Here is a 22,649-nt window from a genome sequence, read left to right as displayed (position 1 = left end):
TTTAAAATTTGATGAATTTTTTTCCCCAAATAACTAGATTCTTCTGTGTCCATATTGGGTTCTTCCTATAATGGATTCATTCAAAATTTTATAGTCACAATTTCACATTTAGAACTTCTCTCCTTTAACTTATTAAACTTGTTTTTCAATTCTGGAGACTATATCATTCTCTAAAAGTAAATTTCAAGTGCTATTTTCTGGCTGTCCCCCAAAATACCATTGCATTGTATTCATGATAGTTTTCTTTTTTGTGTAACATTATTTATTAAATGTCCTTTGTTATTAGAACGTATTATTTTTAAATAAGATATATCATAGTAAATTTAAGAAAAGTGATGAGCAAAGTATGTACAGGGAAAATTTTGAACACTATGACTTTTCCACCCTGCCTCCTAAAATAAAAATAAAATAAAAAACATATTTCCATTTAAATTTTCTAAGAGACCTCAAGTTTTCTTAGCTTTTGTTTATGTTTTATCCTTCCCAAACCTAAAAAAGCACACTGAGATATATTTTTTTGTCATAAAATTATTAGTGTTATTTTCTGTTGCAAATCTGTGAAAATTTATAGATGTTTTTTGGTTCACCTTGTTAGGTATTTCATGAAAATATAATTTTGCTCTTCTTTCCTGTTGCTGCTATCCTTGATATTGCATGAATTTAGCCACTCCTAAGAGCATTCTCAGAAGTTGTTGCAAGAATATTTTAAGTATAAAAATTATAGAGCAATGCAGGGTGATAATCATTATTTATTTCCAGTTTTCTAAGAAAAACTAAGATATCACCAAAATTTCAAGGTCACTCAGCGGTCTTTTCACATAAAATAATATTACCTCTAGTATTGGAAAAACAAATATGTGGTAAATTAAGGATATGACTATAGTCATATTTTTCAAAACTGATGTTATAATAATGTTGCAGTTATACCATTATATTTTTTTAAAGATTTTATTTATTCATTCATGAGAGAGAGAGAGAGAGAGAGAGAGAGAGACAGGCAGAGGGAGAAGCAGGCTCCATGCAGGGAGCCCGACGTGGGACTTGATTCCCGGTCTCCAGGATCGCACCCTGGACTGAAGGTAGCGGTAAACCACTAAGCCACCTGGGCTGCCTGCAGTTATACCATTAGATCACAGTCATTCATAGAAAAATATATTTTCAAATTTATATCTGTATTTATTTTTGTGGTAATATGAAGCGTTATAGAAGTTTGTGTTAAATGTCCATGTCTCTATCCAATTTTAGAGACAGTTACATATTTTGAGTATCTTAATCCATAAACAGTGATACTAATAAGGCTAATAATTGAAAACATTGTATAACTCTCAGTCAGTTGTATTTTTTTTGAATTTATAGGAAATATTTCACATCTCGTAATTTCTAGTTGTCCTCTTGAAGAAAACCCAAAGCTTTACTTAATAGTCAAAGGTAATATTTATTGTTATATGTCTAGATTTCTATGTCAGTTTTTATATTCAGCTTATTTACTCAAAACATACCATATTTTGGATATCTCACACCCTAATTCAGAAAGATACCTGTTTCTTGGTAGAACAATTTATAAAACTATCTAATGCAGAGGAGATTTCAATCTTAGAATGTTATATGAATACATTCACAAAACACTGTACCTGTTCAGGGAAGAAAATCTTCTACAGGACCATTTCCTTCTGAGTTCTAAAGAAGTGTCTGCGGGCCGATCAAGATGAGAGACAACTATTTGTTCTTGGAAGGGTTGTGTGCTCTATTATAAATCATGAACTTCTAGAAGGTATGATCCATACATTATTTGTACTGTCTGATCAAAAAAAGGTTTGGCACATTAAATGTATGTTGGTTATATTAGCAAATAAACGATCTGTTTTGGTTCTAATTTCCAGCTATCCTTTTAATGAGCTTTTTTGTGTTTGAATGGTCTCCCCCCCCAATGTTTCTCCTCTTAAAATTGATGAGCCTTTGATAAGTGCAAATTTATTTCAATTTAAAATTACAGATACAGTTCAAGAAGCAAATTTGACTAAAATTATTTTATGTAAACATGATATGTAGATTTAAGCATACTTACATTAAACTTTATAGATATATAAGCTAAAGGCAGAAAAGATGGTTGGGGTTTGTACCTTGCAGAGTAATCTCCTCATTGATCTATTGAAAGTCAGCTCTTGACACAAGGGTTTCTAAAAATAACTATAAATAAATAATAAGTAAGTAAATGAATATTTAGAAAAAGGCAAAAGTTTTTTTTCTTTAAGAGAACAAAATAAAATTTGACTATTAACAGTCTATGTGTACATAGTCTATGTGTACATCCATGCTTGATATCCGCATTTATGTATTTCACACATAAACAGATATCAGTCATCTTTTCTAAAAAAAAAAAACAAAAAACTATATAATGGATTCTAGGCCCCAGTAAGGTAATATAAGGATCATCCTTCAATGCTATAATTACCAGAAATTTGAACTGGTTCAGAAATTGTTGGCCAGCATTATCTGTTTCATGCTTTGTTTGATTCAATGAATTAATCTATGGTTTTAAAGGAAGTCAACTATGTATAAATGGAAATTGACTACTTTAGAAATCTGCACATGCGGGATCCTTGGGTGGCTCAGCGGTTTGGCGCCCGCCTTCGGCCCAGGGTGTGATCCTGGAGTTCCACGCTGGGCTCTCTGCATGGAGCCTGCTTCTTCCCTCTGCCTGTGTCTCTGCCTTGGTCTCTCTTTGTGTCTCTCATGAATTAATAAATAAAATTTAAAAAGAAAAAAAAGAAATCTACACATGCTACAGAGTCTATGAATATAATTCCAAAATGAGATATCGATATGTTCATAAGTAAAAGAACTTAAGTATGTAAATTTGATGATGCAATAAGCTAAAATAAACCTCCATGTATATATCTGTGTACTTTAGTTTTAGATGAGATAAACACATTTTAGCATTCTGGAGTCCAGTCTTACAAATTTAATTTACTTCCATGTTGCTCTAGATACCAACTAAGAAACACTTGTTCTGAAAACCAAGTGGGAAAAATCAATCCTTTTGAAATAATGGAGGCCATCTTGGAAAAAAAATTAAAAGGCTGTGTAATATTTTTATTTCTACCATTTCTACCAGGTGTTGCTCTAAAAGATGTTATTTATATGAAATATAATTGGTTCACTTCCAGTGATGAAAATTTAGCTTCCTTATTATCCTGGACCCTATGGCTCATCTCCTAGTTCATGTGTTGGCTTGATTTTCAAGGTAATATATTTATAATGATCAAAAGAAATGGCTCAGTTAATGGGGTTATCAGTATGATTATAGACATTGCCAAAATCTTTTCGCTCAAAATAAATTGCTATAGCTGTATCCAATATCTTTTCATATATATCATAGCATATAAAGGAAGAGAGCAACACCTTTAAGATCTAGAACTAAAAGGACTATATAGCATTATTATATATATAAAACTTTAATGTATAATTGTTATCTAAGAAGTTAACTATTTTTTTCCTATTTATACATAGCCATCTTTCTTTTCAAATGAATCAAGATTGAAGTATGTGAGGGTATATGATTTTGAAAATAATCAGCTAACTAACATTTTTACTTAATTTTATTAGATATTAAACAGAGGGAAATATTTTCTTATTGAATACACTGAAAATAATTACCATATTAATAGATTTTTTTTTGTTACCCATTTTTAAGAAAATAAGAAATAAAAGCTTAAGTCCCTTAGGTCTTATCAAGCATGGGGGAGATTAGGAGCAGAGTCACAGAGGTTTTCCACCAAAAGCATAGGAAGGAATCATTCCTGTTTATGTGGTTGATGATTTAAAATCCAATCAAGACTAAAGAGTCTTAAGTGTAAGAAAAAAAAGTGAGGATGAAACCTTTTCAGAAAATGTAGCAGATATTTGTTCACTTTGAACAATTAGGAAAGCAAAGTCTTAGAGGAGATATTGATAATAAGTTATCTTAATTTTATCTTAGATCATTTGGTTTAATCAAGCTAGTTGCAAGAAAGGATGCTTTCTTTTTGTGCTTCCTGCTGATCTACTGAATCCTTGTAATCTTTTTTTATGCCACAACTCAGTTGGAATTCTTGTCTGAAGCCATATGACTCGATGCAGGAAAGGGCTTTTGAGAAAATAGGATAATGTTATTCACATTGAATCTTTGAACTTTTTTTTTTCAAGAGGGAATTATTGATTGGGTCAGCATCCTTCACACCACACTGCAAAGATTCAATGTGGAACAACGAATCATTCTATAAAGGAACACAGGACATGATTGCCTTGCCTCCCACCCTATTAGTACTTTAACATTGGATTGCATTACCCAGGTGTTTTGACATATAAATCATCCCAATTGTTTTCTAACAATATAAGTTATATTTTTGTATGCTGCTGTCATATTATTTTATCCTATTACATCCACAAATCTTATTTAGGTATTGAAGTTTGTGACCAGATCTCTTGATATAAGGTTAATTAGAAAAACAAAAACAAAAACAAAACAGTACCTATCCATGATCTGGTTCAAAATTAGCACTTATTTTAGCTTACATGAGATACCATTTTTTTTGTGTGTGAATATAAACTCATCAGTAGAGTGCAAAATTGAAGGCACATAAAATCTGCATGCCAGTGATAAACATTTCTCATAGCTATAGTTTTGAAGATTTTTTGAAGTATGGGGTCATACTTTGAGTAAATGATCAAGAAAAAACTTAATTTTGCATTGAAATGTCTATTTGTAATAACTTGCATGCACATAGAAAATTAATTGAAACATATTTCTGTATCCAGTATGCTGTTCAATGATGGCAATGAAAATTCAAAATAAATTTTAATTGATTTTTTCCAGAAGATGCTGTTTTTATCTATTAATTATATATGTATGTGGTTTTAAAATTCTAAAAAACCCCTTATATTCCAGAATTTGAATTACTGCTTCTCAAAGGCCTTTTACATATTTCTTCATTATATAGGTGTATCTATCAATTTTTACATGTTCTTATAGTAATTCATAATTTAACAGAGTATCATCAGTTCTAGTCATGTTTTACAAAAAGTACATTACCATATTAATATCCCAGGTAGCATAAATAATGAAGTTTAACAAAAAAGTGGCACTTCCTGTTATGGGATGTATGAAATCAAGAAAAAAATAAACAAAATTTTTAAACTTTCCCAAGAATTCACTCAAAAATTTCAAGATTGAATAGCTGGTTTGAATAAAAAGAGTGAAGTTGGAGGCATTAGTATAAGGATCTTCTTTTAATCATATAGCCATGTATTTAGTCTTTAAAATAATTTCAAGAAATAACTTTCACTATCCTTTTTCGGTTGTGTATGTGCTTCTGCTTATGTTTGTGAGAAAATGTTAAAGAGTCTAGAGACTGTAAGTCAGAAAAGAACATGCTGTTTTAGTAGATAGGACATTCATTCTTGAAACAGCCAACTAATATTTTTTCTGGAAGTATAAAAGCTTGACTGTGAATTATTCTTTATTTCTTTTTTTAAAAATAATTAATTTACTTGTTTTAATATTTATACTTATTTTAGGACAGTTAGTAATATTTAATTTGCTAAAGTCAGCTAGCATTTCATTTTACTTTGTGTGATGATGTTGTAAAGTACATGAACTACAGCCAAAATAGTATTCAAAATGACTACTGTCATAAACATGTGATTCAGGATCAAGGTTCTTTTTTTTTTTTTTTTTTCAGGATCAAGGTTCTATTTATGATGAAGAGACACAGTCTAGTTCATTTAACAACATGCTCAGCACAGAATTTTATTCTAAGTTTTAGCTAGTCCATGGATAAATTTATGGATTTTTTTGAGTAGGAAAATATACAATTTCTATTATAACACCTCCAAAGACAGAAACTATTTCAAAAAATTGTCAGATCCCTTTCAAATATTCTAATAATGATTTCTTCCTACATGTGAATCACATAAAATCTTGGTTCAGTGTATTGAATCACAGCTTCTACTAAAGTGACATTTCTTACCACATTTTTACATGCACTTTAAAAACCTTAGTTTTGAAAAAAAAAAAAAAAACTTAGTTTTGGCTTAACCCAAGCTATTTTCTTCATACATGATATTCTTCTAATCTGTTCTACATGTTTCCATTGCTTCTTCTATTTTTGTTACTTTTTAAAGATTTTATTTTTATTTATTTATAATAGGGAGAGAGAAAGAGAGAGAGACAGGCAGAGGGAGAAGCAGGCTCCATACTAGGAGCCCGATGCAGGACTTGATCCCTGGACTCCAGGATCGCGCCCTGGGCCAAAGGCAGGCAGGAAACCGCTGAGCCACCCAGGGATCCCCTATTTTTGTTATTAATCTAAAATTTTCATGTATGAATTAATGTATATTTAAATAAGATTCAGAAATCAACAGATCCAGGAATACTCTTTGTATCAATCTCTTTCCACCTGGGTACTCCCCAAGGTAAGGCTTGACAACTGGTGTGAACTGATGGATTTGCAGGTGCACTGAACTAATCTTTTTTTTAGCATCCAGATGAAAACTAGTGTGGCCACAGGTCCTGGACTGGTCCGGCTGCAAATTGCGATCTCCCTACTCTAATATGCCATAAACATCATCATTTTATGTGTGTGCTATGTGAAAAAATTTTGACTATAGTGCTATGAATATATGGTCATATAATTTTCATTGACTTTCAGGTATTTCATTGAGTGTTTAAGAACAACTCTTCCATTTTCTCCTGATACATATATTTTTATCTCTCTTAAAAAATATAAAGATCACAAAGGGTAGAGACTTGTCTTCTGCACTTTTATGTATATGGGAAGATCACGATAATGCTCATTTTAGTTGTTAAATCGTTTTATACTTCATGAATGAAGAAATGAATGAAAGAAGATTCAAGTAGTGGAGGTAAAACAAAATTGGTATAAGCCACTCTTTATATTCTCAGACAACATTAGAAATATCTTAATTATATGTATGTTTTTCTAACCTGGTGTCACTTGAGGTTAACAGTATGACTTCAAACCTTATTCATAACAGAGAGGAAAAACATTCCACAGTTCAGATTTCTATGTCTTTGTAGTTCTTTCTTAAATTAATTTACATATGGTTAAGGTTTAACCAGTTTAAGGTTTCATGACTGGGCATTTCTTTATTTGATATTCTAAAACATTGACCAAATCATTATCTTACTTTGGTAAAATAAAGAATCAGGATTTCCAATTTTCACTTACTATGTGTAACCCAAAGTAATTTACATTCTCAATACTGGATTTATTTCTCAACTTATGCATTTTTCAATTTGACCATATACTCCTCTCCTTTTTTGATGGTGAGCAATTTAATCATGTGAAAAGCCTAACTTTGCAGCAACTCTCTTTAATTTTCATTATTTTCATATTATTATATTTTCATAGATGAAAAAGGAGGTCAGTTGTAAGAATTGAACTGTATCAAGTCTTTTGAGATGCATTTAACACCTTTGTTGGAAGTCTCAGTAGAGAAGCATATCATTTGATGGATATAAACTGGCATTCTTCCCTTCTCAGCCAGAACTGCAAAATAGTTTTTGTCCTACCGATGTGGTTGCCTCCTTTATCAAGTAAAAAGAAATTAATATCAATTACATTTGAAAGAATAGTTGATGTGTGGCTACTTCCAACTTGGAAGTTTAATGATTTAGGAGGTTTTAATTATACTATGTAAGAGAATTACAAATATAATGTGGGTAGCAATGCCTCATACTTGTTCTCTCAAGTCTAGGACAAGAATTGGGAACTAGCTATAAATTCTCTGCAGAAAGCTATACTCAGCCACAATATTTATCAAGGCAAAACATACTAATTATAGAGAAAAAAATTCTAGAAATGATATAAAGAACTTCAGGCAATGAGGCCTCAACACTTCTTAGCTGTTGAGCACCAATTGAAATATCTGTTAGAGTAAGACAAAACACACAAAAGATAAGTCAACAATAAATCAAAGTGCTGTCCTATGATGGTCATGGGGTCAAGTGTATCTCATGAATTAATGTGTTTGATGTTTTATTGATGCTTTTGATTTATTTATATTTTTATTTTGAGAAGTTTCTTTTTCTCCCATTAACAATATACATATAATAACCAAATCCAGAGTTGCCTTCTTGTTGCATAAAAGTGTGCATTATCAGACCTTGCAATATTCACTCCTTGTCAAAGAATTTCTGGGAACAGATGGTGAAAGAAGAAATTGAAATAATAGCCTGTTTGTAAATCCTGATTTTTCTCTCTCTTGATCTTTTCTCACTTCTTTTTTCTATACTCCTATCCTCCATCAATCTGCATTATTATGTTCTCTACACACAGCTAGTCATAGAGGAAAGTAGAAAAGAGAATGAAGGGAAATGAAACATATAACAGATGGTGCAAAGAGCATGTTTAAAATGGCTGTAGGATGGTGGATATCCTGTATTAAAGTTGCTAAAATGGGCAAGAAACTCAGATGAGAAAAAAATGAGAATTGAGTGTAATTGTTCATGAGCTTTACTAATTTTTTTTTAAAGTATGGTCTTGGTTTACATACTGATTAATTCAATAAATTATTTATTCAGTGGATATTTATTATGATTAGTTGTATGCCAGATATTTTCAAAGAACTTAGAAAGATAGAAAGACAACAATTCCCACAGGTAACTAAAATTTTACTGAGAGCAACCGGAAATAAGTAACAAATAAGTAAACAAATACATAACTAACAATGATAGCTGTGTACTATTTACTTGAAAGTATTGTTTTACATATCTGCAAAAATTAATTTACAAAAGGGCATATTTTAATGAGATACTATTTGCAATATCACCAACAATTCTAAATAACTTGAATAATCTAGGAAACCACAACACTATCAAGAGGAAGGATAATCAAATGGAGAGACAGACCTTGTTCATGCAACAGATTATCATTACTTTAAAGATGTAAATTTTTCCTCTTTGATTTATGTATAAAATACAACACAACGGAAATCTCAATAAAAAAAAAACCTAAAGCTGATAGCAGAATTCACATGGAAGTGCAAATGACTATAAATAGCTAAGACTGTCTTCAAAAGGAAACAAGGAGAGGAAGATTTGCTTTACTTGATATCCAAATTACAATAAAGTCATAGCAATTAAGATGCACTGCCCGAGGATACGAGAATAAACAAAAGTAATAGAACACTGACCCCATAACCAAGCTCAAGCCTATTGTGATTTATGACCAGCAGGGCTCTGCATGGTAGTAGGAAATGGAACATCATTTTAATAAACTATTCTGGGGCAACTGAGTAGGGTATAGAGGAAAAGGAAATGATCACTATCTCATGCTCTACAGAAAAAATAATTCTAGGTGGAATGTAAGTCATCCATACACATGATACATCTGTTCATTTATTTATGTCTTAATAATTATTTTCAAATTGCTCTATTATTTTTATTTAATGAAATATTCTAATTTTTAATTTTTTTTTTACTTTCTTAGAGTTATTTTGCTCATGTTCTTTGGACGTTTTCAAGCTTATAAAAATTATTTTTTTCTCTTTCCATTGTTTTATTAGTTTATTTTCTTTTGTTTTGTTTTACTTTTTTTTTTTTTTTTTTTTTTTTTTTTTTTTTTTTACAGCCTCTCCCTAGCTTTTGATAACACTAGTCAACAATGAGCTCATTTTCAGGTGGTTTGATGTTTCCTGCAGTAGTGTGGATATAATACTGGAGATACAGACAGCTGAACATGGCTCTTCCTACTCTTATATAGGTCTAAGCTATAGGGACAGTTGCCTACAATTTTTCTTTTTTTCTGGGGGGAACCTTTCTATGAACAGAGTTCAACAGCAGCCTCTGTTTTAAAAGTGGTAATCTTGCTTCCAGTATTCTGAATAATTAGAGACAGTTTACTCCAAAGGGAATAAAACTCTTAAAGACAGAAGTATGAATCTGGGGTCTGGCAAATCTAAGGCTGCTGTCCTACTTACTGCTTTCATTTTCATTCTGAATCTTTGCCACAAAGACATTTATCTTGTGTTTGTTGGCAGCAACATCTCTCTCTCATCCTCCCTCTCCCCCATCCTTCCTTTCCTGTCACCCTCTTTCCTTCCCTCCCTTCCTCTGTGTGTGTGTGTGTGTGTGTGTGTGTATTTTACCTATCATCATTGTACTATCCACATGCTTAAGCAGTTTTCAACTAGCATTTACTTTCACAGACTTCTATTAAGCACTGACCTGGATAAAGAAACCATGTGCTGAGCATTTAATGTAAAATTACAGACTCTGAAATGTTAATGGTGTTCAAATGAAAAATCTAAGTGCTTCAGGTATAATAAAAGATACATTATTTTTAGTCTTCCATTAAAAAGCCAATATTAGTTTGTTCTTACTTTAGTTTAAAATCTCAAGTGCTTCCTGTTGATCATACTGCCTTTTGGATACCTCAAATTTGGATAATATAATAATAGCATATCAATTCTTGCTACAATAGAATTTGACTTGGAATTGATATTACATAGAAAATACAGACAATTCACTTAATATAATTGTCTCAGCATCAATTTGCATATTATTCCAAGAAATAATAAATAATGATTAAAGCTCAGTTTTTAAAAATTTTATCGATAATTACCACTTTAAAATGAACTGGGTTATAAATATATTTGGGTAGAAAGGTATTTAATAATAAGCAATATAAAGTTTGAACTGTGGTCATTATACTTTATTATTTTCTTTTAAAATAAAAATCTAAAAGTTTTTCATATTTATTATCTTGACAAGTTTTCAATTTTCACACTCATTATGTTACTATAGCAGATAATCTGAGCTAAGCTAATATAGTCATTATCTATTTAGGAATTCTAAGAATAGTGTGTGCATGCTTTCCTTCCTAGAATCATTTGCCATTTCAGTAGGGCCTTTATTTCATTCTTTATTTTCTAGGAGTTCATTATCTATGCTAAGCCTGACATTTTCCAGATTGTAGATACTAAATTTGTCTTTTTTGACCATCTGTGTTAATTCTTGTGCTAAAACCATCACTTATCACTTTGCCCTAATTAGATCCAACTGTACATATCATTCAATTCCCTAATAACTCCTTCTCTGCAATCTTTCCTCCCTCTTTGACAAAACCAAGTTGTATCTAGGCTGACAGTGACTCTAGCTCAGTGTCTCCAAGATAGATGAGCATGTGTTGTAAAAGGGAAGCTGCCTTGTAAAGGGCCTTTTTACTTATCACCTTGATTGAACTTTCCCATTTTATCCACCCTAAGGAGTTTTAATTTTGAACTTCCTCTTTTGCATTTCTGATGAAAGCTTATAGCTATGATCACTTTCAATTTTGCTTCATTGCAGTTTGTTAGCAGTGTCCTCTTTACTCATATTTCACACATTTTACTTTTTAATTGTTGTCCTTTGTTTTCCGTCTACTTGATTCATATATCCAAAGGCAAGGGGCCTAGTTTTTAAAAAAATTTATATGTAATGGTTTATATCGTCTTTGTTCAATGATTCTTTTCACGTTTGCTAAAATTTCCAGATAAATAACTCTCTGGGAATAATAGTCAATATTATTCTTTCTCCACTACCTCCGGTTCCCTCATAGCTTGCTTCTGAGCACATTGTTGCTGACTGCCTGCTCTGATGTGGAAAGAATCATTCCTACACCAACATGTAAAATAACTAACCCCACTGACTTTCTTTCAAGCCGAATTGCCTTTCTTTAGGGTAAGCAATTTTTTAGCACCTCCCTGTTCTTGTTTGTATGTTATAAACTTCATTTTTACTTTGACAAAGCAAAATTGTACCTATATTGACTGTGACTTTATTCATCCAGAACACACCCCACTTTTCTTTTTTAATTAATAGATTTTTTGAGCAGTTTTAGGTTTATAGAGATATTGTGTGAGGAGTATAGAGAGTTCCCTTACTGTCACTTCTTCCCACTCTCATCTCATTTCCCCTTTTATTGACATCTTATACTAAAATAATACATTGTTACAATTGAGGAGCCAATGCTGATACCTTACTAACTAAAAACCATAGGTTACATTAGGGTTCACCCTTTGTATTGTGCATTCTATTGGTTCTGACCCATATATAATAGCATGTATCAACTATTATTGTATCATATACTGCAGTTCTGCTGACTTAAAAATCTCCTTTATTTTACTTATTCATGTTTTCTTCCCTCCCTCAGAGCACCGGCAAAGACTGATTTTTTTACAGTCTCCATAACTTTGTCTTCTCCAGAATGGAATATAATTGGAGTCATGCCGTACATAGCCTCGTCAGACTGGCTTCATTCACATAGCAACGTGCATATGAGTGCCTCCATGTCCTTTCATGGCTTTATAACTCATTTCTTTTTATACTGAATAATGAACCACAGTTTGTTTATCCATTCAGCCACTGAAGGACATCTTGCTTCCAGGTTTTGGCATTTATGATTAAAGTTGCTTTAAACATCCATGTGCAGATTTTATGTGGACATATGTTTTCAACTCCTTTGAGTAAATACCAAGGTGCATGTTTGCTGGATCATACGGTAAGAGTGTGTTTAGTTTTGTAGGAAACTGGCAAACTGTCTTTGGAAGTGGCCGTACCATGTTGCTTTCCAAAAGCAAGGAGTGAAAGTTCACATTGCTCCACATCCTTGTCAGCATTTAGCAGTGTCAGTGTTCCAGATGTTGGCCATTCTAATAGGTGTGAAGTTGTGTACCATTATCTGAATTTGCATTTCCCCGATGATCATGATATTGAGATCCTTTTCATATGCTCATTTGCCATCTGCCGTCTCAATATTTTCCTTTGTGAGGTGTATGCTAAGGTCTGAGGTTCTTGTTTTTCTTCTTTTTTTTTTAACAAGAATTTATTTATTTATTTATTTATTTATTTATTATTTATATAATTTATTTAAGAGAGAGAAAGAGAGCTCGAGTGAGTGGGAAGGACAGAGGGAGAAGCAGGCTCCCTGCTGAGCAGGGAACCCAACATGTGGCTTAATCCCAGGACTCGGAGAACATGACCTAAGCCAAAGGCAGACGCTTAAGTGAATGAACCACCAAGGCACTCGAGTGTCTTGTTTTCTTACTGTTGAGTTTATATATTTTAGATCTTAGTCCTTTTTCAGATGTGTCTTTTGCAAATATTTTCTCCCAGTGTGTGGCTTGTCTTCTCACTGTATTGATGTTGTCTCTCACAGAGCAGAAGTTTTCAATTTAAATGAAAGCCTACTTATCAGTTATTTCTTTTGTGAGTTGTGTCTACATTGTTGAATCTAAAAAGCATCGTTATACCAAGGTCATCTAGATTTACTCCTATGTTATCTTCTAGCAGTTTCATAGTTTTGAATTTTATATTTAAGTTTGTGATCTGAGTTAATTATTGTCAAGGGTATAAAATCTGTGTCCAGATTATTTTTCTTTCATTCTTTTTTTTTTTTTAAGTCATATGGCTATCTTGTTGTTCTAGAACCATTTGTTGAAAGGACTGTCTGTGTCCACTATATTGCCTTTGTTCTATCACAAATAAGTTGATTATATTTATGGTGGTCTATTTCTATTCATTCCATGTTTTATTTGTGTATTCTTTCACCAATACCACGTGTCTTAGTTTGGGACACCTGGGTGGCTCAGTGGTTGAGCATCTGCCTTCGGCTTAGTGCATGATTCTGGGGTCCAGGATTGAGTCCCATGTCGGGCTCCCTGCATGGAGCCTGCTTCTCCCTCTGCCTGTGTCTCTGCCTCTCTCTATGTGTCTCATGAATAAATAAATAAAAATATTTTTAAAAAGCAAAAAAATTTACTTTAGGTTTATGGTAATTCTTGAGTTCAGATAGTGTCCGTCCCCTAACTTTATTCTCCTCCTTTATTCTCCTTATATTGGGTTGGCTTTTCTGGGTCTTTTGCTTCTCCTTGCTTCTCCATATAAAATTTAGAATTACTTTCTTGATATCCACAAAATAACTTGCTGTGATTTTGTTTGGAATTGCATTGAATCAAATTGGGAAGAACTGACATCTAGATGACATTGAGTCTTCCTATGCAAGAATATGGATATCCTCTTATCCAAGATCATGGATGTCTCTTCATTTAATTAGTTCTTCTTTGATATCATCAGAATTTTGTAGTCTTCCTCATATAGATTGTGTAAATATTTTGTTATATTTATTCTAAGTATTTCATTTTGAGAGATGCTAATGCAAATGATAATAAGCTTATAATAACAAGTTCCACTTGTTCACTGATGTTATATAGAAAAGCAATTAACTTGTATATGAAGCCTGTATCCTGTAATCTTATTAGTTCTAGGAGTTTTTTATTGTTGATTCTTCTGGATTTTCTTATTTTTTTTAAGCGATTGATTTTTAAAGAGAGAGAGTGAGAGTGAGTGTGTGTGAGCATGGGGGAGGAGGGTGGAGGAGAGGGAGAGAAAGAATTGTAAGCGGGCTCTATACCCAGCATGGAACCCAATACAGGGCTTGATCACACAACCCTGCTATCGTGATCTGACTGAAATCAAGAGTCAGATGCTTAACCAACTGAGCTACCCAGATACACTCAGTCTTTTGGATTTTCTTTTTTTTTAATATTTTATTAATTTATTCATGACAGACACAGAGTAAGAGGCAGTGGAAGAAGTAGACTTCATGCAATGAGCCCGACACGGGACTCTATCTGGGGACTGCAGGATCAAGCCCTGGTCCGAAGGCAGGCGCTCAACCGCTGAGCCACCCAGGCGTCCCTGGATTTTCTATGTAGGCAAGTATATCCTCTGTGAACAAAGCCCTGAGTTTGTCCTAGGCTATCCTCTAGAAACTTTATAATTTTGCATTTTATATTTTGTTTGCTGATACATATCAAGTTATAATTTGTAAAATATATATCTAGACAAATTTTTTTAAAATATGGATGTCCAACTATTCATATTCCATTGGTTGGAATGGCTACCCTTGAATTTCATTAATACCATGCTGTCTTGATTACTATATATTTAAAATATGTTTTGATGTCAGGTAGCATCAATCCTCCAACTTTTTTCTCCAACATTTTTTTGGCTATTCTGGGTCTTTTCCATATAAACCTAAGAATCAGTTTATTGATGTCAACAAATTAATTCACTAGGTTGTTATTTCAGATTCTGTAGAATTTGTATATCAATTTGGCAAGACTGACATTTTAAAGATATTGAGTTTTTCAGTCCGTGAACATAATGTTTTCAGTTATTTAGTTCGTCTTTAATTCCCTTCCTCAGAGTTTTATGTATTTGAATATAGATTCTGAATATATTTTATTTATCTAAGTATCTCATTTTTCAAATGCTATCATGAATGTTAGTATGATTTTAATTTCAAATTCCTATTGTTAATTGCTGGTATGTTATAAAGCAATTGACCTTTGCATATTAACCTTGTATCATGCAAACCTCTATAATCACTTATTTCCAAGATTTTTTATTTTTTTGATTATGGGGAATATTCTAGTTGACTTTGTACTTTTCACAAAGACAGTTTTATTTCTTCTCCCTCAGTCTAAATGCCTTTATTTTCTTTTCCTTGTCTTATTGTACTAGGTAGGTCTTCCAGTACCATGTTAATAAGAATGGTGAAGTGGGACATCATTACCTTCTTGTCAGTCATAGGGGAAAGCATCCAGTGTCTCACCATTAAATAGGTTGTTAGTTGTAGATTTTTATAGAGATTCTTTATCAAGTTAAAAAAGTTTCCCTCTATTTCTAATTCTAATTGAGAGAATTTTAACAATCATGCTTATTGAATTTTACCATTTTGCTTCTGAATTAATTGACATGATCACAATAGTCTTCTTTTCTAATTGGTGACATAGATTAAGTTGATTTGTGAATATGGAATTCATCTTGCATATGTGGGATAATCCCACTTGGCCATGGTGTATAGTTTGTATACATACTCGTTTTGATTTGCTAATAATTTTTTAAGGATTTTGCAAATATGTTCATGAGATATTTTGGTCTATAGTTTTTCTTACTAGCAATGTTTTTTATCTGGTTTAAGTATTAGAATAAACTCAAAATTGTTCTTTCTATGACTATGTTCTGGAAGAGAGTAGAATTAGTATCATTTATTGCTTCAATATTTGGTAGAATTTACTAGTGAAACTATCTGGCCTGCATGTTTTCTCTTTGGTAATTTTATTACTTATCAATTAAATCACTTTAATAGATATGGGCATATTCAGATTATTTATTTCTTCTGCTTGTTTTGGTATTGTGGATCTTCTAAGGTATTGGTTTATCTAATTTATCAAATTTGGGGGCATACGTTCGTTCATAGTAATCTTTAAAGTCCACAAGACCAGTATTGATAATCTCCCTATTTCTTTCTCTTTTTTAAGATTTTATTTATCTATTCATGAGAGACACAGAGAAAGAGAGAGAGAGGCAGAGACATAGGCAGAGAGAAAACCAAGCTTTATGCAGGAAGCCCGATGTGGGACTTGATCCTGAGACTCCAGGATCACGCCCTGGCCCGAACACAGACGCTCAATTGCTGAGCCACCCAGGCATCCCGATAATCTCCCTGTTTTGTTTGTAATATTAATAGTTTGTGTTTTCTCTCTGATTTTCTGGGTTACTGTGGCTGGAGGTTTATCAGCTTTATTGATCTAAAAATCAACTTTTGGTTTCATTGATTTTCTCTGTTATGTTTCTGTTTACAATTTATTTCAACTCTTTCTTTCTTTTGCAGGAGAATTGATTTGCTCTTATTTTTTATTCCCTAAAGTATTGATTTTAGATCTATCTTCTTTTCTATCATATACATCTAACACTATAAATTTGATTCTAATTACTATTTTCATGGTATCCAACACATTTTGATGAGTTCTATTTTTATTTTCACTTTTGTTTAGTTCAAAATGTATTTTTAACTTCCATTGAGATTTTTCTTTGACCCATTTCTTACTTAGAAGGGTGTGCTTTAGTTCCAAATATTTGGGAATTTTCCAGCTATCTTATATCATTTTGATTTCTGTTCTAATTACACTGTAATCTACATAGTGTTAGAAACCCATGGGCACTTCACTTTCACAGATTTTACTGCCAGTGTTCCCACTAGGTTCTCATTATGAAGAGCCAAGTGATATCTTTTTTGGGTTTCTAGCAGGGAAGATGAAGAAAATTGGAAGCTATTGATCATATTATCTTCCTACAGAGAGCATTACCTTTGCTTCTTATAGGATGTAGTGCAGGGGCAGATTGACTTGTTCTAATCAATAACTGAGCCCATTTGAATCTCTTTATTCTTTGTTAGAACTGGACTATTCACATGTACCCTTACTCGTACAGTATAGCTCTGGAAAGTCCCACCAAAAAGTCGGATATTTACCAGGTCTCCTTCTTTTTTGTGGACAAAAAGATTCCAACGTTTTCATTTACCCTTGAGTGTAAGGAAAGCTTTATTTTAGACTCTCACCTTCTTAATGACCTTTTTAATTTGATAAATTTTCAAAGAAAAGAATGTTGCCCAATGCCTTGTTTACTCTGTGGGCTTTTACTCTACAGGATCTTGAGTCCTCAAGTCTTGCTGTTGTTTAAGTTCCTCTATGTCTTCTCACACTTTTTTTAAAAAAAATACTTTATACAACTTTTCTTATCTGTAGAAAGTTTGGTCTGAAAAATACTATTAAATGTTTATTATAAGGGAAAGCTTAAGATAAGTCTTAAAAGGTTCCCATATAACTCTCTCTCTCTCTCTCTCTTATCAATTTATTCATTCAAATCCTTGTTATAAAATAAGGATTTTATTTATTTATTCATGAGAGATGCACAGAGAGAGGCAGAGACATAGGCAGAGGGAGAAGCAGGCTCCCTATAGGGCGCCTGATGCAGGACTTGATCCCAAGACCCTGGGATCAAGCCCTGAGCTGAAGGCAGATGCTCAACCACTGAGCCACCCAGGTGTCTACTCTTCCTATATCTTTTTAACATGCCAGTTTTCTGAATCACTGCCTAGGCAAGAGATATGATATTAACACATACCAAATACTACTTCTACTCTAAAAAAATGTTTTAATATTTTTCTTAGTCTGCTCAAGTTGCTATACCAAAATACCATAGATAATGTGACTTAAGCAATAAATATCTATTTATTAGATAATAATAAATATCTATTTCTCACAATTCTGGAGGCTGGAAGTCCAAAATGAAGATGCTAGGAGATTCATTTCCTGGCGAAGACCATTTTCTTGGCTTGCTTATGGCCATTTTCCCCTGTGCGCTCACATAACCTTTCCTCAAAGTGTAAAAAGAGAGAACTCTCCTGTCCTCCTTCTTCTCATAAAGCACTAATTCCCTTATGAGGGCATCACCCTTATGATCTCATGAAACCTAATTACCCTCCACAGTACCACAATACCATTAATTTAGGGGTTAGGGTTTTAACATGTGAATTTGGAGGAGGGGAACACTGAATATAAAGAAAAGAGGATAATATTCTCAAAGTAGTTTATCTCAAAAAATAGGTTTTTAAAGGAGAATAAAAATCCCCGGATTCATATTGGCCTGCCTAATTATTGTTGCCATGTGAATCCACATCTCTGTTTAAAGAATGGCACATTCCACTGGAATCTGTATAATGGATGCAGAGGAGAAGTCGGGATAGTGGAAGTTCTTACATGCCATGCCATAAGGAAAGTATGATACTTGACAATAATAATTGACTCTTCTATGTGGGAGAAATGAGGCTAAGTGGTAGGGGATGGTAACATTAATGTTTTTCTATTCCAACCTGAGTACAAATTTTTGGAGGTTGACACAATAAGGAAAATGATAAGCCTCTATATTGCATTTAGATGTTTTTCTTCTCTTTGGCTTCCTGGTGAGGCAAGACCAGAAGAGCTTTGTTTCAGATGTGATCTTCTAGATATGGCTCTAGAAAAATCAGATTACACTTTTATTTAGTTCAAAACAATACTGTATTTAGGTTTCAAAACGGGAGCCCCATGCCGGACTCGATCCCAGGACCCTGGGACCACGCCCTGAGCCAAAGGCAGATGCTCAACCACTGAGCCACCCAGGTATCCCTAACATGATAATATTTAAACTAGACAGTCATTTGACATCTCACAAACATTATGAGATTTGGACAAAATTGGGATTAAATGTTTGTCGCCAGTCAGATAACAGAAACGAAGAAAGGATTTATCTGAAAGGTTTTGTTTTTGTATTATTCTGTTTTTATTTTGTTTTCCTGCTGAAACCAGACAACTGTCATACTTTCAGGAGCAGGTATATGGAGTAAAAGTAGAAATCATGGACAGAGGAAAAATAGAAAACTTTTATTTTTCTGTTAGCACCCTGAGTAAGTATATTTTGTAGGAATATCCAGCCACAGTTTTTAATTTTTTAATGTATGATATGATAAGGAACAAAAAGATTACCTCAGTCTTCTAAGATGGGGGGAAAGAGGGTAGTATAAAACCACAGTTAAATATTGGTCATCACCACAAATACAAAGAAAACTAACCAAAATTGTTCGGCAGGAATGGCATAGCTAGAGTATACTTGGTGAAATCTTCATTTCTCAAGAGGTCTGACTTAGAACAAGCATTTCACAAGGATCAAAAAACAAGAAATGAAATCAAGAGCAGAAAAGGCAACAGTATATAGAAAGCAAACCTCAACACATCTCTTCCATTTAAAGGGACAGCAACTGTGGTCTTCAGTAGACTTGGTTGTCCATGAAAATAATAAACACATTCCTTCCCAGGGTCCGTTGCATAAGCCTACAGCCGAGAGTCCTATGATCAAGCAAAAAACGACTTTACAGAAAGTATAAACTTTCTAATTGAGAATTCTATCTTATCTCTAAGATACGCAATATCAGGAAAAAATCTTGTCCTCTTTCAAAATCAGAAGAAAAAGGAAAGAAGGAAGGAGGAAAACTCTAGATAGGTGTATAAAAAATATTTACTTTTGAAAAGATAATAATTGCAGTCACCCATAAAGGTAGATTTACATTATCATATGGAATTAAACTTGCAAAAATTTATAAACCATATTTTATTGGAACTTAGGAAAGCTAAATTTATAGAGGGAGAAACCCTCCAAAATTATAAAAGGCTACATTACAAAGTAAAAGTTCTGAATAAAAAATTATGCAGTTTATGTATTAAGGTAGATAACTGAGAAATTTAGTCAAGTATTCAAAAATGTTGTTAGTCTACTGAGAAAAATTAAATGATGATAACTCAGAACGCAACCAGTTTATATGAAAGAGAGAAGAGATCTAATATATGACTAATTATAAAGACAGATAAGAATAGTTAAGAAGAAAAATAAAAGTAGATGAAAAATATTGAATTTACAATTAAAACTAGAATTCAAATTAGAATTTTTCAAATTTGAATTACATTCAAATTAGACATAGATTTCAAATTAGAATTAGAATATTCAAATCATTCTAATTTTCTAAAACTAGTTAATCACTTGCATTACATTTGAGTTTATGGTTCATTAGTTATTGGCCAACAGCTTAAGCATGCCTCATTGTTCATAGAATATTCATTAATGAAGACATGTCATATTTCTAACTTTCTTGCATTTATCAACAAGCACTTTGTGGGTATCTATAATCAGCTTTCTATTACGTTACAAGAAACTGAATCCAGCGAGTTTGGCCAAGGCCTATCTTAAAATATTAAAGTTAAGATGCTCAGTTTCAGTTATGCTATCAGAAAAAAATTCAATTTTAAGCAAAATCAACATATGTATGATATTCTATAGCACCAAAAGGTTTCAGTCATCTAGGGTAAAGACATAAATGAGTAACAATAAGATCCAACATCTAAGTTTGAAGAACTCCAATAGTTAGCCTGTCACTGAAAATGTTTCTCAGGAAATATTTAATGGGTATTTATTTTCTGCCAGACATATCTCAGCACGAGATTACAGCACTAAGAAAGAAAATAATTATTATCCTCAAGAAACTTTTCAGTAAAAGATATTGAGCTGAAGTTGTAAGAGAAAATCCAGAGAATGTAGCATTGTTTAATTTAAGAGAAAATTGCCACCTCAATTTATGCCATGGAAGTTCAAATAAAGTGAAGAACTAGTAAGATGATCACTGTATCAAATAAGCTGAATAACTTTTTTTGTAATGTCTACACCACTTTGCCTGTGGTGTTCTGGGGGGTTAATTTTTACTTATCTTTTGAGTAAAATTAGAGCAAGATTTATGAATTTTCTGATAACTCATATGAAATAAAAAGTCCTTCTATAGTTTTAGTTTAAAAAAATACCTTAGTTCATTAGTTGACATCCCTAGTCCAATGTATTAAAACATTGATTTTCCCTTCTACAGCTGGACCCTGTTTTGGACAGACAAACTCCAATTATAAATTCAAGATATATGGTCAGCTTTGTGTGTGTGTGTGTGTGTGTGTGCTGAGAATTGTTTCTCCTCCTTCAGTACTCACTATGCTGTCTCAGCTTTTTAGATAATAAAAGAAAAAAATAGCAAATCAAAATCATAGTTGATTTCTTCTTATCACTGTCAGTAGCTGATGATAGAGACATAAAGAATAGAATCAGTTAGGGATATATATCTTGAATGATATGATTAATAATACTGTCATAAATGATGCATCGATCATTGTAAGTGTATAATATATATTCTTTTCAATTTTTCATGGATAGTTATCAAAACAACCATATTATTGTCCTAGAGTCAAACTAATCAAAATATCAATTGATGAAAATAATACAGAATTTCTTTATCAAAGTAGATTTTGCTATAAAATCCATTTAAAAAATCAAAGGGTCCAACTCTCTAAATATTACAGTTATAATTAATTATAAATATTATACTGTATATTCCAAACAGTTTACTTCTAAAAACCCATGGGATGAGAAATTATCATGAAAATTTTAAAATATATTTAACTGAATAATAATAAAATATGACCTATCAAAACGTTTAAAATTTAGCTATTGCAGTTATTTCAGGATGTTTATAGTTTTAAATGTTTTGTAGTATGGTTTAATATGGTTTATAATTTTAAATACTATAGTTTTAAATTCTTACAGTTCTAAATTTTCATATTAGAAAAGAACATAGATGTTTAAGATAATCAGTTATAATTTTGAAGTGACAGTTATAAAAATAAGAATAATCAGGTAGATTAATTATAGAAAAACAAACAAAAAGAATAAGAGAAAAACTGGAGCATTACAAAAACAGACCAAAAGAATATAGTGAATAGGGATCCCTGGGTGGTGCAGCGGTTTGGCGCCTGCCTTTGGCCCAGGGCGTGATCCTGGAGACCCGGGGTCGAATCCCACGTCGGGCTCCCGGTGCATGGAGCCTGCTTCTCCTTCTGCCTATGTCTCTGCCTCTCTCTCTCTCTCTCTCTCTGTGTGACTATCATAAATAAATAAAAATTAAAAAAAAAAGAATATAGTGAATATATTGAAAACCTAAGCAATAAAACAATATGAAAAATTAACATGAGCTAAACCAGTCATTAGCATTACTGACTTTTGTCTTATTTTAAAATATCTAAGGTGACACAAAAAGTAGTCAGCTATCAAATTCCACCTCTAACTAGACTGTGGTCCTTTCCCCTACTTTATGAAAATCCAATCTTTGGTTAAATTCTTTATCTCTGTTCTCCTG

At 32.5% G+C, this 22,649-nt stretch overlaps 1 long non-coding RNA gene across 2 annotated transcripts; it reads right to left on the bottom strand.

Moving 5' to 3' along the window:
- Positions 1-873: 873 nt before the first annotated feature.
- On the bottom strand, positions 874-22,389 carry LOC118353002 (uncharacterized). Of its 2 annotated transcripts, XR_007407651.1 has the most exons (4): positions 22,217-22,389; positions 18,153-19,773; positions 2,121-2,187; positions 874-1,798 (listed from the first exon to the last, which is right to left on the bottom strand). It is a non-coding gene; the product is annotated as an uncharacterized LOC118353002 (long non-coding RNA). The 2 variants fall into 2 exon arrangements; XR_007407650.1 differs by lacking the exon at positions 22,217-22,389 and having other exon boundaries at positions 18,153-20,177.
- Between the last annotated feature and the right edge of the window lie 260 nt (positions 22,390-22,649).

This window comes from Canis lupus, chromosome 31 (genome assembly GCF_003254725.2).
Source record: "Canis lupus dingo isolate Sandy chromosome 31, ASM325472v2, whole genome shotgun sequence".
In the NCBI taxonomy this organism is placed as follows: Eukaryota; Metazoa; Chordata; class Mammalia; order Carnivora; family Canidae; genus Canis; species Canis lupus.
This window is presented reverse-complemented; position numbering and strand designations above follow the sequence as displayed.